Consider the following 13235-nt stretch of genomic DNA (forward strand, 5'->3'; position numbering starts at 1 on the left):
ATGGATTTGTAAAAGGCAGATCATGCTTCACTAATCTAATTGAATTTTTTGATGAAGGAGCAGAGAAGTTTGATGAAGGAAATGCAGTGGATGTTGTTTCTATGGATTTTACGAAAGCATTTGATAAGGTATCACATAAAAGGCTGGTTAAGAAAATTGAGGCTCATGGAATAGGAGGGTCAGTGTCCAATTGGTTAAAAAATTGGATTAAGGGCAGAAACAAGCAAGTTGTAGTAAATGGTTTCTTTTCAGACTAGGGGATGGTCGACAGTGGTGTTCCCCGAGGGTCAGTGCTGGGATCACTGCTTTTCTTGCTATGTATAAAATATGTGGATCTTGGAATACGGAACAGAATCTCAAAATTTGCTGACAATACCAAACTTGGAGGTGCGGCAAACTGTGAGGATGATATGAACCGCCTGCAATAGGGCATAGATAGGCTAGCAGAATGAGCAGAGAGGTGACGGATGGAATTTAATACTGTTAAGTGTGAGGTGATGCATTTTGACAGAAGGAATAGGGAGAGGCAATGTATCCTTAATGGCACAGTTCTAAAGAGTGTTCAGGGACAGAGGGACCTGGGGATGCATGTGCATCGATCTTTGCAGGTAGCAGGGCATATTGAGAGAGTAGTAGTAAAATATATGGCATCTTGGGCTTTATACAAACATACAAGCATACGAACATATGAATTAGGAGCAGGAGTAGGCCACTCGGCCCTTCCAGCCTGCTCCGCCATTCAATAATTTCATAGCTACCCCTGACCACCCCCTTGCTTATCAAGAATCTATCTACATCTCCCTTAAAAATATTCAAAGACTCTGCTTCCTCTGCGTTTTGAGGAAGAGAACTGCAAAGAATCACAACCCTCTAAGAGAAAAAAAATTCTCCTCATCTCTGTCTTAAATGGGCAACCCCATATTTTTAAACAGTGACCCCTAATTTTAGATTCTCCCACAAGAGGAAACATCCTTTGTACATCCACCCTGTCAAGACCCTTAGGATCTTATGTGTTTCAATCAAGTTGCCTCTTACTCTTCTAAAATCTGGTGGATACAAGCCAAGCCTGTCCAATTTTTCCTTGTAAGACAGCCCACCATTCCAGGTATTTGTCCAGTAAACCTTCTCTGAACTGCCTCCAATGCATTCACATCCTTCCTTAAATAAGGAGACCAGTTCTGTAGACAGTACTCCAGATGTGGTCTTACCAATGCCCTGTATAGCTGAAGCATAACCTCCCTACTTTTGTATTCAATTCCCCTCGCGATAAACACGAGCATTCTATTCGCTTTCCTAATTACGTGCTGTACCTGCATACTAACCTTGTGCGATTCATACACGAGGACACCCAGATCCCTCTGCATCTCAGGGCTCTGCAATCTCTCACCATTTAGATAATATGCTTCTTTTTTATTCTTCCCGCCAAAGTGGACAATTTCACACTTTCCCACATTTTACTCCATTTGCCAGGTTGTTGCCCACTCACTTAACCGATCTACATCTCTTTGTAGCCCCCTTATAAGAACATAAGAAATAGGAGCAGGAGTAGGCCATTCAGTCCCCAAAGCCTGCCCCACCATTTAATAAGATCAGGGATGATTTGCCCCAGACCTCAACTCCTCTTTCGTGCCAGCTCCTCATAGCCCTCAACTCCCCAATATTTCAAAAATCTATCTACCTCCTCTTTAAATGCTTTCAGTGATTTAGCCTCCACAACTCTCTGGGTAGAGAATTCCAGACATTCACTACCCTCTGAGAGAAGAAAGTCCTTTGCATCTCAGTTTTAAATGACTGTCCCCTTATTCTGTAACTATGTCACCTAGTTTGAGATTCCCCCACTAGTGGAAACATCTACCCTGTCAAGCCCCCTCAGAATCTTATACATTTCAATAAGATCACCCTTATTCTTCTAAACTTTAATGTATAAAGGCCTAACTTGTTAGCCATTCTTGATAAGTCAACCCCTTTCTCCCAGGAATCAGCCGAGTGAATCTCTTTTGACTGTATCCAATGCCAATATATCCTTTCTTAAATACGGGGACCAAAACTGTACACAGCACTCCAGGTGTGGCCTCACCAACAAACTGTACAGCTTTAACAAGACTTCCCTATTTTTAAACTCCAGCCCCCTAGCAATAAAGGCCAAAATTCCATTTGCCCTCTTAATTACTTGCTGCACCTGCATGCTAACTTTTTGTGTTTCAATCACAAGAACACCCAGATCCCTCTTTTTTGGAGTCTCTGTCTATTTATATAATGCATTTTGATTCTTCCTACCAAAGTGTATGACCTCACACTTTCCTACATTAAACTCCATCTGCCAAGTTTTTGCCCACTCACTCAACCTATCTATATCCCCTTGGAGATTCCTTATGTCTTCATGACAACATGCCCTACCTATTTTTGTATCATCAGCAAATTTGGATATATTACACTCTGCCCCCTCCTCTATGTCATTAATATAGATAGTAAATAATTGAACCCCAAGCACTGATCCTTGTGGCACTCCACCAGTCACATCCTGCCAATGAGAAAATGGCCTACTCTTTGTTTCAAGGAATTGGTAACTCGTGTGTGCATCATCACTTCAGGAATTGATGTCATACAGTATGTGACACAAAGTGGGAGATGGGATGATCCCCGGTAAGATGTGCCTGTAAATTGTATATAGTATTGTCAGTCTTCAATAAAAAAAGTCAAATTATTTGTTGGCGTTGATCAGTGTGTGATTGGTAAGTCTGTGTGAAGAACAGGGGTTGGCAACATGTCTGTACATGGACACCAGTGTCCACGTTGAAACAATTCGGTCCGTGACTGATAATTTCAGGGATGAGAAATTTCCCATTGGCTTCTTCTTCCAGACCAGTCTGACTTTCAATCAAATCGCAGCCGTCAGTTTCACAGCTGACAGGTCCTGAGAGCAGAGACAACGTTTCAGAACCTCGGACAAGTTCGGAGCTTTCCGGCAGTTCTGATTTCATTTCAAAGCCCTCCAGAAAAACCCGAGCTTGTCCGAGTTTCGGAAGTGCTGTCTCTGCTCAAAGCACCTGTCAGCTGTGAAACTGACGGCTGCGATTTTTAAAAAAAGACTAACCATAAAGCTGAGAGTTCTCGCTCTCTGCAACTGTCAGAGAGAGGGAGAGAGAGAGAGGAGAGTAAGAGGGAGAGAGGAGACCGGGGGTGGGTGTCGGCAGAGAGAGAAAGGACAACCTGAAAGGTTTACCCCGTATCCTTAGATTATGACCCCTGGTTCTGGACTCACACCCAAATCCGATGAACGAATAAAAAAAGTCACAACTGTGATTGGCTCTTGTAGCGGACTCTGATTAACAGACAATATTCGGAGCGCCGGCCCCAGACTGTTTAACACTGACTGAGCTGAGAAAATACAACTCACCCCCGAGAATCCGCAGCACAGACCGAGCGGAGGGGAAAACCTGTCCTGGGAACTCTACATTCAGGGAACAGTTTGTCCTGTGAATATGCAGATGTGGAAGAGAGATTGTATTAAAGGGGAGGGCGGGTTAGTCTGAAGCCACTGTGTTTGTGGGTCCGCTCTCATCGCCGGATTTCAGAGTCATTCTTGTGTAAAATCAAATGATTTTCCAGTCAAAGAACCGCCCTGCTCCCTGCTCAGCCCCAAAGTGGGAATTCGGGATCATTTTTTTTAATTTCAAGATTTCAGTTGAAAAGTAGAGAACATGTCAGCGAGGGGTGAGAGAGGGCGGTCAGTGCAGCAATAAAACCAGGTTAAATGGAAAATGGAGTCCTCAATCCTAGTGAAAGCTTTTCAACAGCAAACATACTGGAGTGAGAGACAGGAAAGATCTAGTCTGGAAGTCTGGAGTCTCTGAATTTCAATGTAATTGTAGAGTTTGTGAGGAGAGAGAAACACAGAGAGACAGCAGGAGCCAAGAGCTGACAGCAGCTTGTCTCCGCCCCGTCCTCTCTCTGCCTTGCAGTTGCTCTGTGCCACCATCACCGGCTTCATTTCTGACCCAGTTCACACTGACAGTGAGAATTTATGCAGAGTCCCGGACATGTCCGATAGTCGAGCAGCCCAAACGGCTCCTCCAGCCGCCGCCGCCGCCCAAGTCAAGATCCCCAAGAAGAAGAAGGCGGCTCTCCGGAACAAGCCAGCCGGTCTCCCGTTGGGCGAACAGATCCTCAAGATTGTGCCGGCTTTCAGCGATCGCAAGGGGATGTCCCTGGCCGCCATAAAGAAGGCTCTGGGTAGCAGCGGTGTCGATGTGGAGAAGCTCAGGACCCAGATCAAGCAAAGTATCAAGAGGAATGTGAACAAAGGCTCCCTGGTGCAGAGCAAGGGACAGGGAGCCTCCGGCTCCTTCAAAATCAGCAAGAAGGAAAACCCAGGGAAAAGTGGGAAAGAAGGTGAAGAAACTAGCAGACAAGAAATCTTTAGTGAAGAAACCAGCAGACAAGAAATCTTTAGTGAAGAAACCAGCAACCAAGAAATCTTTAGCGAAGACACCAGCAGCCAAGAAATCTTTAGTGAAGAAACCAGCAGATAAGAAATCTTTAGTGAAGAAACCAGCAGACAAGAAATCTTTCATGAAGAAACGAGCAGACAAGAAATCTTTCATGAAGAAACCAGCAGCCAAGAAATCTTTAGTGAAGAAACCAGCAGACAAGAAATCTTTAGTGAAGAAACCAGCAGCTAAGAAATCTTTAGTGAAGACACCAGTAGACAATAAATCTTTAGTGATGAAATCAGCAGCCAAGAAATCTTTAGTGAAGAAACCAGCAGACAATAACTCCTTCGTTAGAAACCAGCAGACAAGAAATCATTGCTGAAGAAACCAGCAGCCAAGAAAGTGACAACAAAGAAAGTAACAGCCAAGAAAACGAGCAGCAAGGCGGCGGCAACGCCAAATAAGGCGGTGAAGAAAGCAGTGCTTCAGAAAAAGTCTCCTGCGAAGAAGGTCAAAAAAGGCAAGAGTGCGGCGGGCGGAAAGGCGCTGAAGAAAGTGCAGACATGGAAGAGCAAGGTCAAGCCGAAAGCAGCGAAGGCTCAGAAAGCAGGGTCTGGAAAGAAGTGAAAGAGCGCGGGAAACTTGTAAACATCTGAACACAAAGACTCTTCTCAGAGCCACCCACATCTCTCAGGAAAGAGCTGATCCCCTGATCAAATGATCCCTGTCCCGGCCCCGCCTGCAGATTCCACATGGAAATGATTTGGAGCAAATCCAGGATCCCTGGTGACTCCCCTCCACCCAGCCCTTTCCCCACTCTCTGTAATAAAACAGAAGGATGTCCGGCCCTCACTCAAACTGGGGATGTGTTCGGTGTAGTCTCAGTTCACAAATTCAGGGGGAGAGTCCTGTAAGGTATCTCGGTCACTCTGACTGAAAACGCCAGTTCTCCGGGGCTGCAGCCACTGACACTGCGGGGAGAGAATCCCCGACTCTACCCCGCCGCCGGGGGAACAAACAACGTTGTGTCCGGAGAATAGGGAGGGCCGGGAAGAAGGCACATATTAAAGCGCTGCAGTGGACTCAGCTCCTGTGTGTGCACAACTCTCACTGATTCCGTCCTCTGGGAACAGTGCGGTCTAAACAGATCAGGTTAGGAGAGAAACACACAGCCGGAGAATGGCTTCTTTCTTCCTGCATTTACTCTGTTCTGGGAGCAGATTCTCATTGAGAAGCGGCGCTCAGATCACCGGAGAGAAAAAAAAAACACAATTCAAACTGTCCAAATGAAAAACAGAGAATTAACCCGGACACTTCCATTATTAAATTAATTCATCAGCTCCGAACCAGTTCCCGTTAATGTACCGGGATAATCTCGGGATTTATCAAATCGAAGGCAGCGTGATTTATTAAATTGTTGATTCTGACACCCTGTAGTTCACTTCTTCACTTAACTAGAGGGGGAGATGTGTGAGCAGAGAAACAGAGCGAAATACAGAGAGGAAACTGAAAACACACCTGGACAGATGTGAAACAGGTCAATCCACTGTTACAATAACTCCATCACTGACTCCCTCCTGACAGTAACCAGCCCTTTCACAGAGACTGTGGGTGGCTCTGAAAAGAGCCTTTGGTTTATTAGATGACATTTTGGCCGCTTTACTTTTTCTGGGAGCTCTGAGCGCTGGTTTTCTTGGGCAGCAGCACGGCCTGGATATTCGGCAGCACCCCGCCCTGAGCGATAGTCACCCCTCCCAGCAGCTTGTTGAGCTCCTCGTCGTTGCGGACGGCCAGCTGCAGGTGTCTGGGGATGATGCGGGTCTTCTTGTTGTCCCGGGCCGCGTTACCGGCCAGCTCGAGGATTTCAGCGGTCAGATACTCGAGCACAGCAGCCAGATAGACCGGGGCTCCAGCACCCACACGCTCAGCATCGTTACCCTTTCTCAGGAGCCTGTGAACACGGCCCACCGGGAACTGCAGTCCTTCCGGGAGGAGCGAGACTTGGCCTTGGCCCGAGCTTTCCCGCTGGTCTTTCCTCTTCCAGACATTTCCACAATCTCACAAATACTTTCACAAAGAATGAATAATTTCCTTAGCATTAATGATGACCAGTAGGCGGTCAGGATGGCCGAGCGGTCTGAGGCGCTGCGTTTAGGTCGCAGTCTCCATTGGAGGCGTGGGTTCAAATCCCACTTCTGACACCTTGTGTTTTGACTGCTCTGGAGGCGTTTGGGAGCAGAGGTGAAGAACAAAGAGAGAACAGGAAAGAACATGGACAAGCAAAATAACAATGGACCCAAAGATGTTGCATCAAAACATCAGAGTAAGAGGCAACTGAGCAAACAGCAGGGCACAGAAGACATCAAAAATGTAACCTTTGTGTCGGGGTGGAAGATGTTGCCAATATCCTTAATGAATACATTGCTGTCTTCTCAAATGAGTGGGTGATGCAGATATTGTTATGAAGGAGGAGGAGTGTGAAGTATTGGACGAGATAAGTTAAGGAGAGAGGAAGTCTTAATGGGATGAGCATCCTTGAATGTGGATAAATCACCAGGACCAGATGAAATGTACCCCAGGCTGTTGAATGAAGCCAGGGAAGAAATAGTGGAAGGTCTGACCATCGTTTTCCAGAGGATTGGAGGTCTTGTAACGTTGCAATAAAAGCAAAATACCACGCAGATCAAGCATGGCTGAGCCTTTAGAGTAGAGAAACAGGGCTGAATTCCCTGAACCAGTTCTACAGCTTTCAGAATAGAAGGAGCCTATACAAACCTGATGGGTTCCACTTAAACCAAAGAGCTGGAGGTGTTGACAGTCAGAACAGATAAAATGTGGAGGAGTGTTTGAAGCAGATTCTGTGTGGTTACTGTAGTTGTACTATGGAGTTATTTCAAGGAGTTGATTCTGAATGTAATGGATCAACGTGGACCCACCCAAGGCAAAGGTCACTGAAAGTGGCAACGCAGGTGGATAAGGTAGTCAAGAAGGCAAACGGCATGCTTGCCTTCATCAGTCGGGGTATAGAGTATAAAAATTGGCAAGTCATGTTGCAGCTGTACAGAACCTTAGTTAGGCCACACTTCGAATATTGCGTGCAATTCTGGTCGCCACACGACCAGAAGGACGTGGAGGCTTTGGAGAGGGTACAGAGGAGGTTTACCAGGATGTTGCCTGGTCTGGAGGGCATCAGCTATGAGGAGAGGTTGGAAAAACTCAGATTGTTTTCACTGGAACGACGGAGGTGGAGGGGCGACATGATAGAGGTTTACAAAGTTATGAGCGGCATGGACAGAGTGGATAGTCAGAAGCTTTTTCCCAGGGTGGAAGAGTCAGTTACTGGGGGACATGGGTTTAAGGTGCGAGGGGCAAAGTTTAGAGGGGATGTGCGAGGCAGGTTTTTTACACAGAGGGTGGTGAGTGCCTGGAACTTGCTGCCAGGGGAGGTGGTGGAAGCAGATACGATAGCGACGTTTAAGAGACATCTTGACAAATACATGAATAGGAAGGGAATAGAGGGATATTGGCCACGGAAGTGCAGAAGGTGTTAGTTTAGGCAGGCATCAAGATCGGCGCAGGCTTGGAGGGCCGAATGGCCTGTTCCTGTGCTGGACTGTTCTTTGTTCTTTGTTCTAAGCTTCCCTGTGGTCCAGCCTGGTTGAATGGAACTGAAGCAAACAAATCATCCAGAAGTGGAAAAGAAATATAAGGCCATGAAAGCACAGAATTCAGATGGATGCAATACCAGATGGTATGGCAAGAGTGTAAAACAGCAACAGACTGGTGAATAAAACTTTCCCATTGAATAAGACAAGAGAAGAGAAGGGTAATAATAGTGTCAGAGGTGAGTTGTGACACTATTCACATTCCACCTTGATCTGAATAGGACTGTTGAAGGGAGTGATTGAGAAGAATAGAGGAGAAATGAAAAGAAAGGAGAAATAAACAAAAGGTCTTTTGATTTTAGAATGCTTGTTTTTGGAAATGACAGACTGTAAAGTGTGTGTGTCAGAAGATATAGAGCGAAGTTGGGTGTGACAAGATCACAGGAAAGTTGTGCCCTGAGACAAGGTGTGTGTTGACAGGAAAGCTGCTTTCTTTTGCACAATATGTATTTTATTCATATAATTTGTGCAATTACATTGCAAAGCAGTTCAAATTTAATATTACATAAGGTACAATACAGATCAGTTTCCTTCAATAATGTACATGAGGTATCTCACTATCCCTGCCTGCACAGGTTATATTTACAGTATTTACATTACACATCAAACATTCTCTGGTGCAAACAGCCCGAGCGGTTTTACACAGGTTCCAGCCTCTCGCTGCACGAGGGCCTTAGTCTGTCGCCTTTCTATTGAGACTCCATGGTGGCTTCCCGAAGCTTTAATGCCGTCCCACAGCACATAGTCTTGAATGTTGGAATGTGCCAGTCTGCAACACTCGGTCATGGACAGCTCTTTGCACTGGAATACCTGTCCCACGGCCGGGCTCGTTCTCAATAGAGATCATTTCAAATGAACATTTCCTAAATCCGTGCTTTCTCTCTCGCAATAAAGAGAACAGGATGTCTGGCAGATTCAGTGTGAGACGATAACACTGCCGGGTAAAGGCCGCTTTCCAACTCCAATCTTAACACAGGAGATTCCCCAAACAGCTGCAATAGGGTGTTTGTAAACTGTTGGAAGCGGATGTGTGTGGAAATGGTGATGTTACTGAGGAGGTTCCTTGTTATAGAATGGATTGTGTTTTGGTGGGAATATTACTGAGTGTTAATTGTAGCAGGATCATATTTAAAAGCTCCGGCTTTCTGGAAAGCCTTGACTGTGAAGGTCGAGTCTGGAAGGGTTTGCGTGGAGAGCTGGGTTTCGGTTCTACTGTTAATAAAGGGTTTGAAATTGGCAGCCCGGAGGAAACTGGAGGTGGAGATGAAAGATAAGGTGCCGTTCTCTCTCTGTCTGTCACTCTGGGTGTCTCCTTCATTCTCGCTCTCTGTTTAATCTTCACTCTTGTCTCCTCCCCTCCCTGCTCTCACTCTGCCTTTCTCAGCCAGGTCCGGGCGGCCTGTAAAAAAAAGGAAGCTGACGGAATCAGTCTCTTTTATTGTGCACTGATTTGAGGCAAGAATTATCATGGTGGCTGTGGTGGGGAAGAGACGGTAGCCCACCCCCTCCTGGAATGTGTCTTGGCAAAGCAGGTGTGGAAAGGGATGCAGTGGTTTTTGTCGAGGTTCATCCCAAGCAGCTCGATAACACTGGAGTCTGTGCTCTACGGGCTGTTCCCAGGGACGCACACCGAGACAAACATCAACTGCTGCTGGAGGACTATCAATTCGGTGAAAGACGCCCTTTAGTCTGCCCGAAACTTGCTGGTCTTCCAGCGCAAAGAGTTGTCCACCACCGAATGTCGCAGACTGGCACATTCCAAGGACCAGGACAACGTGGGCAGGGAAGCACTAAAGCTTGGGGCAGCCGCAGCAAAGGCTCAATGGGGAAAGACCATTATGTAAGGTCCCCCCACCAAGCTGAGCGGAGGGGCTGGATCCATGGGAAACCCTTCGAACCGTATAGGGAAAATTTTGTGTGCTGTAAATGTAGAAATGTATATGGCATGACAATGAAATGGAAGAGTTGTGAGGCAACTCGTGATTGTATAGAAGGAAACTGATCACCTTTGCACTGTTTGTATTTTTTGACTTGATGCTGTTTTAAACTGTTTGGGAATGTAATTTTTACAGATTTTTATGAATAAAGTATATTTTGGAAATTAAAAAAAAAAGTCTGGCAGTATACCAGAGTATGGTCCTGGCCGGCAGCATATTAGAATCCATGAGGAAAGGTATCGTCACCCTCATCTACAAGCGGAAGGGGGAGGGGGCAGAAATCAGAAATTGGCGGCTCATCTCACTGCTTAACATCGACTCCAAGATTCTGTCAAAAGTCATCGCCAGTCGAGTCAAGTCTGCTCTGGAGTTGGTGATTGACCCTGATCAGACCTGTACTATACCAGGCAGGAAGATCTCTGATAGCCTCGCGCTACTCAGGGATACGATCACCTATGTACGGGACAGGAGGGTGGACACCTGCCTCATCAGCCTGGACCAGGAGAAGGCTTTTGACAGGATATCGCACAACGACATGATGGACGTACTTTCCAAAATGGGGTTTGGGGAGGGAATCTGCAATTGGATTAAACTGGTCTACACAAACATCAGTAGCGCAGTCTCAATCAATGGGTGGGAATCAGAAAGTTTCTCAATCCAATCTGGAGTCAGGCAGGGCTGTCCTTTCTCCCCTGTCTTGTTTGTTTGCTGTATTGGACCCTTTTCTGAGTCAATTAGGAAGAATGCGATAATCAGAAGTGTAACAATCCCAGGCAGTGGAGGCACTCAGGTTAAAACCTCCCTGTACATGGATGACATCGCCGTTTTCTGCTTGAACCCGCTGCCTGTGCGCAGACTGATGAGCATCTGTGACCAGCTCGAACTGGCATCGGGAGCCAATGTTAAACACGGCAATAGCGAGGCCATGTTCTGTGGGAACTCAGCTGACCGATCCTTTGTCCCCTTCACCATTAGGTCAGCCGACTTGAAGGTGCTGGGGTATGGTTCGGAAGGGCCGGGGCGTGCACCAAAACCTGGGAGGAACGAGTAGCCAGGGTACAACATAAGCTGAACATGTGGGAGCAGCAAACACTCTCCATTGTGTCAGGTTACTGTACGTGGTGCAGGTCTGGCCCATACTGCACTCCTGCACTGTGGTGATCACCTGAGCCATTTTCCGCTTCATCTGGGGATCCAAAATGGACCAGGTCCCGAGGGACACGATGTTCAAACCTCTGGAGAAAGGCGGGAAAAATGTACCCAACATCGCCCTCATCCTGATGGCTACCTTTGTGTGTGGCTGTATCAAGCTGTGTGTAGACCTCCAGTACGCAAACTCCAAGTGTCACTCCATGCTGAGGTTCTATCTGTCCCCGGTGTTGCGAAGGATGGGCCTGGTCATATTGCCGTGGAACGCTCCATCCAGTTGGACTGTGCTGTAACACCTATCCTTCATGGAAAAGTTTCTGTGGAAAAACACCTTTGACCACCAATCCATCAGGCACTGGTCTGCACGGAATGTTCTCAAGGCCCTACGGGAAAAGAAGATGGTGGATCCTGTCGGATGGTTCCCCGAGCAGACTTCCAAAGTAATTTGGCGGAATGCCCCATCACCAGAACTTTCAAACAAGCACCAAGATGTAGCTTGGCCGATGGTGAGAAGAGTCCTCCTCGTCAGATCCTTCCTGCATGCCCGAAGTCTCACCCCCTCTGCACAATGCCCTCAAGGTGGCTGTGGTGGGGAAGAGACAGTTGCCCACCTCTTTCTAGAATGCGTCTTTGCAAAGCAGGTGTGGAAAGAGATGCAATGGTTTTTGTCGAGGTTCATCCCAAGCAGCTCTGTAGCACAGGAGTCTGTGCTCTACGGGCTGTTCCCAGGGACGCACACCGAGATAAACATCAACTGCTGCTGGAAGACTATCAATTCGTTGAAAGATGCTCTTTGCTCTGCTCGAAACTTGCTGGTCTTCCAGCGCAAAGAGTTGTCCACCACCGAATGTTGCAGACTGGCACATTCCAAGGTCCAGGACTACGTGCTGAGGGACGCACTAAAGCTTGGGGCAGCTGCAGCAAAGGCTCAATGGGGAAAGACCACCGTGTAAGGTCCCCCCACCATAGTGAACTGAGGGGCTGGATCCATGGGAAACCCCTCGAACTGTAGCCAGAAATTATTTGTTTGCTGTCAAATGTACATGGCATGAGAAATGAAATGGAAGGGTTGTGAGGCAACTCACTCCTGTATTGAAGGAAACTGATCTCCTTTCCACTCTTTGTATTGTTTGACTTGGTGCTTTTTGGAACTGTTTTGTAATGTATTTTTTTTACAGATTTTTATGAATAAAGTATATTTTGGAAGTTAATAGAAGAAAGTCTGGCAGAGGTAAAGGAGGGAAAGGACTAGGCAAAGGCGGAGCAAAGCGGCACCGCAAAGTGCTTCCTGACAATATCCAGAGCATCACCAAACCAGCAATCCGCCGCCTGGCTCGCCGTGGCGGGGTCAAGCGGATCTCGGGTTTGATCTATGAGGAGACTCGCGGGGAGTTGAAAGGTTTCCTGGAGAATGTGATCAGGGATGCGGTCACCTACACTGAGCACGCCAAGCGCAAGACGGTCACTGCCATGGATGTGGTGTACCCTCTGATACGGCAGGGCCGCACAACTCGACCCTTTCCAGCAAACACACACTCTTCGAAGAGCCACCCACCGTCTCACAGAGAGAGCAATGAGCTGGAAACGGGAGCTGGGATAGGCTGTTCAGAACTGTCTGGAATAAATCTGTGCTGTATTCGTGTAGAAAACTGGAATCCCCGAAATTGACATTTCAATTGCAGCAAGGATGTGCAATGGATTTGATTTTCTAAACGGGCTGTGTAAACAGTGCCCGAGGCTCTACACTTAGTTATTTCCCCATTCGACACATACCCTCAGTGAAAAGCCACATCACTCCTCCAGAATCACTCATTGTTTTCATAGAATTTCAAAATGATTTTGCTGCAATGAGGGAATCCGGGAATTTTGGAGCAGCCGTTGAATCGGTCACTGGAACCAGACCCAATTGTGATGTTATTTCTTCCGAGACGGTGTTTCCTGCACTGAAACCGACAGGGTTTGTGAAACTGATCAGTTTCAGCTCAATCATTCAGGGACCTGGAATTCCCACAGCTTGAGCCCGCGCTCACTTCTAATTGGTCAACCTCTTC

The 13235-nt window shown here is 46.9% G+C and overlaps 1 non-coding gene across 1 annotated transcript; it reads left to right on the forward strand.

The window, feature by feature from the left end:
- The first annotated feature begins 6551 nt into the window (after window positions 1-6551).
- Window positions 6552-6634, forward strand: trnal-uag (transfer RNA leucine (anticodon UAG)). The gene has a single exon. It is a non-coding gene; the product is annotated as a tRNA-Leu (tRNA).
- Window positions 6635-13235: the final 6601 nt, after the last annotated feature.

The sequence above is a fragment of the Heterodontus francisci genome, unplaced genomic scaffold (genome assembly GCF_036365525.1).
Source record: "Heterodontus francisci isolate sHetFra1 unplaced genomic scaffold, sHetFra1.hap1 HAP1_SCAFFOLD_58, whole genome shotgun sequence".
Taxonomy (NCBI): domain Eukaryota; kingdom Metazoa; phylum Chordata; class Chondrichthyes; order Heterodontiformes; family Heterodontidae; genus Heterodontus; species Heterodontus francisci.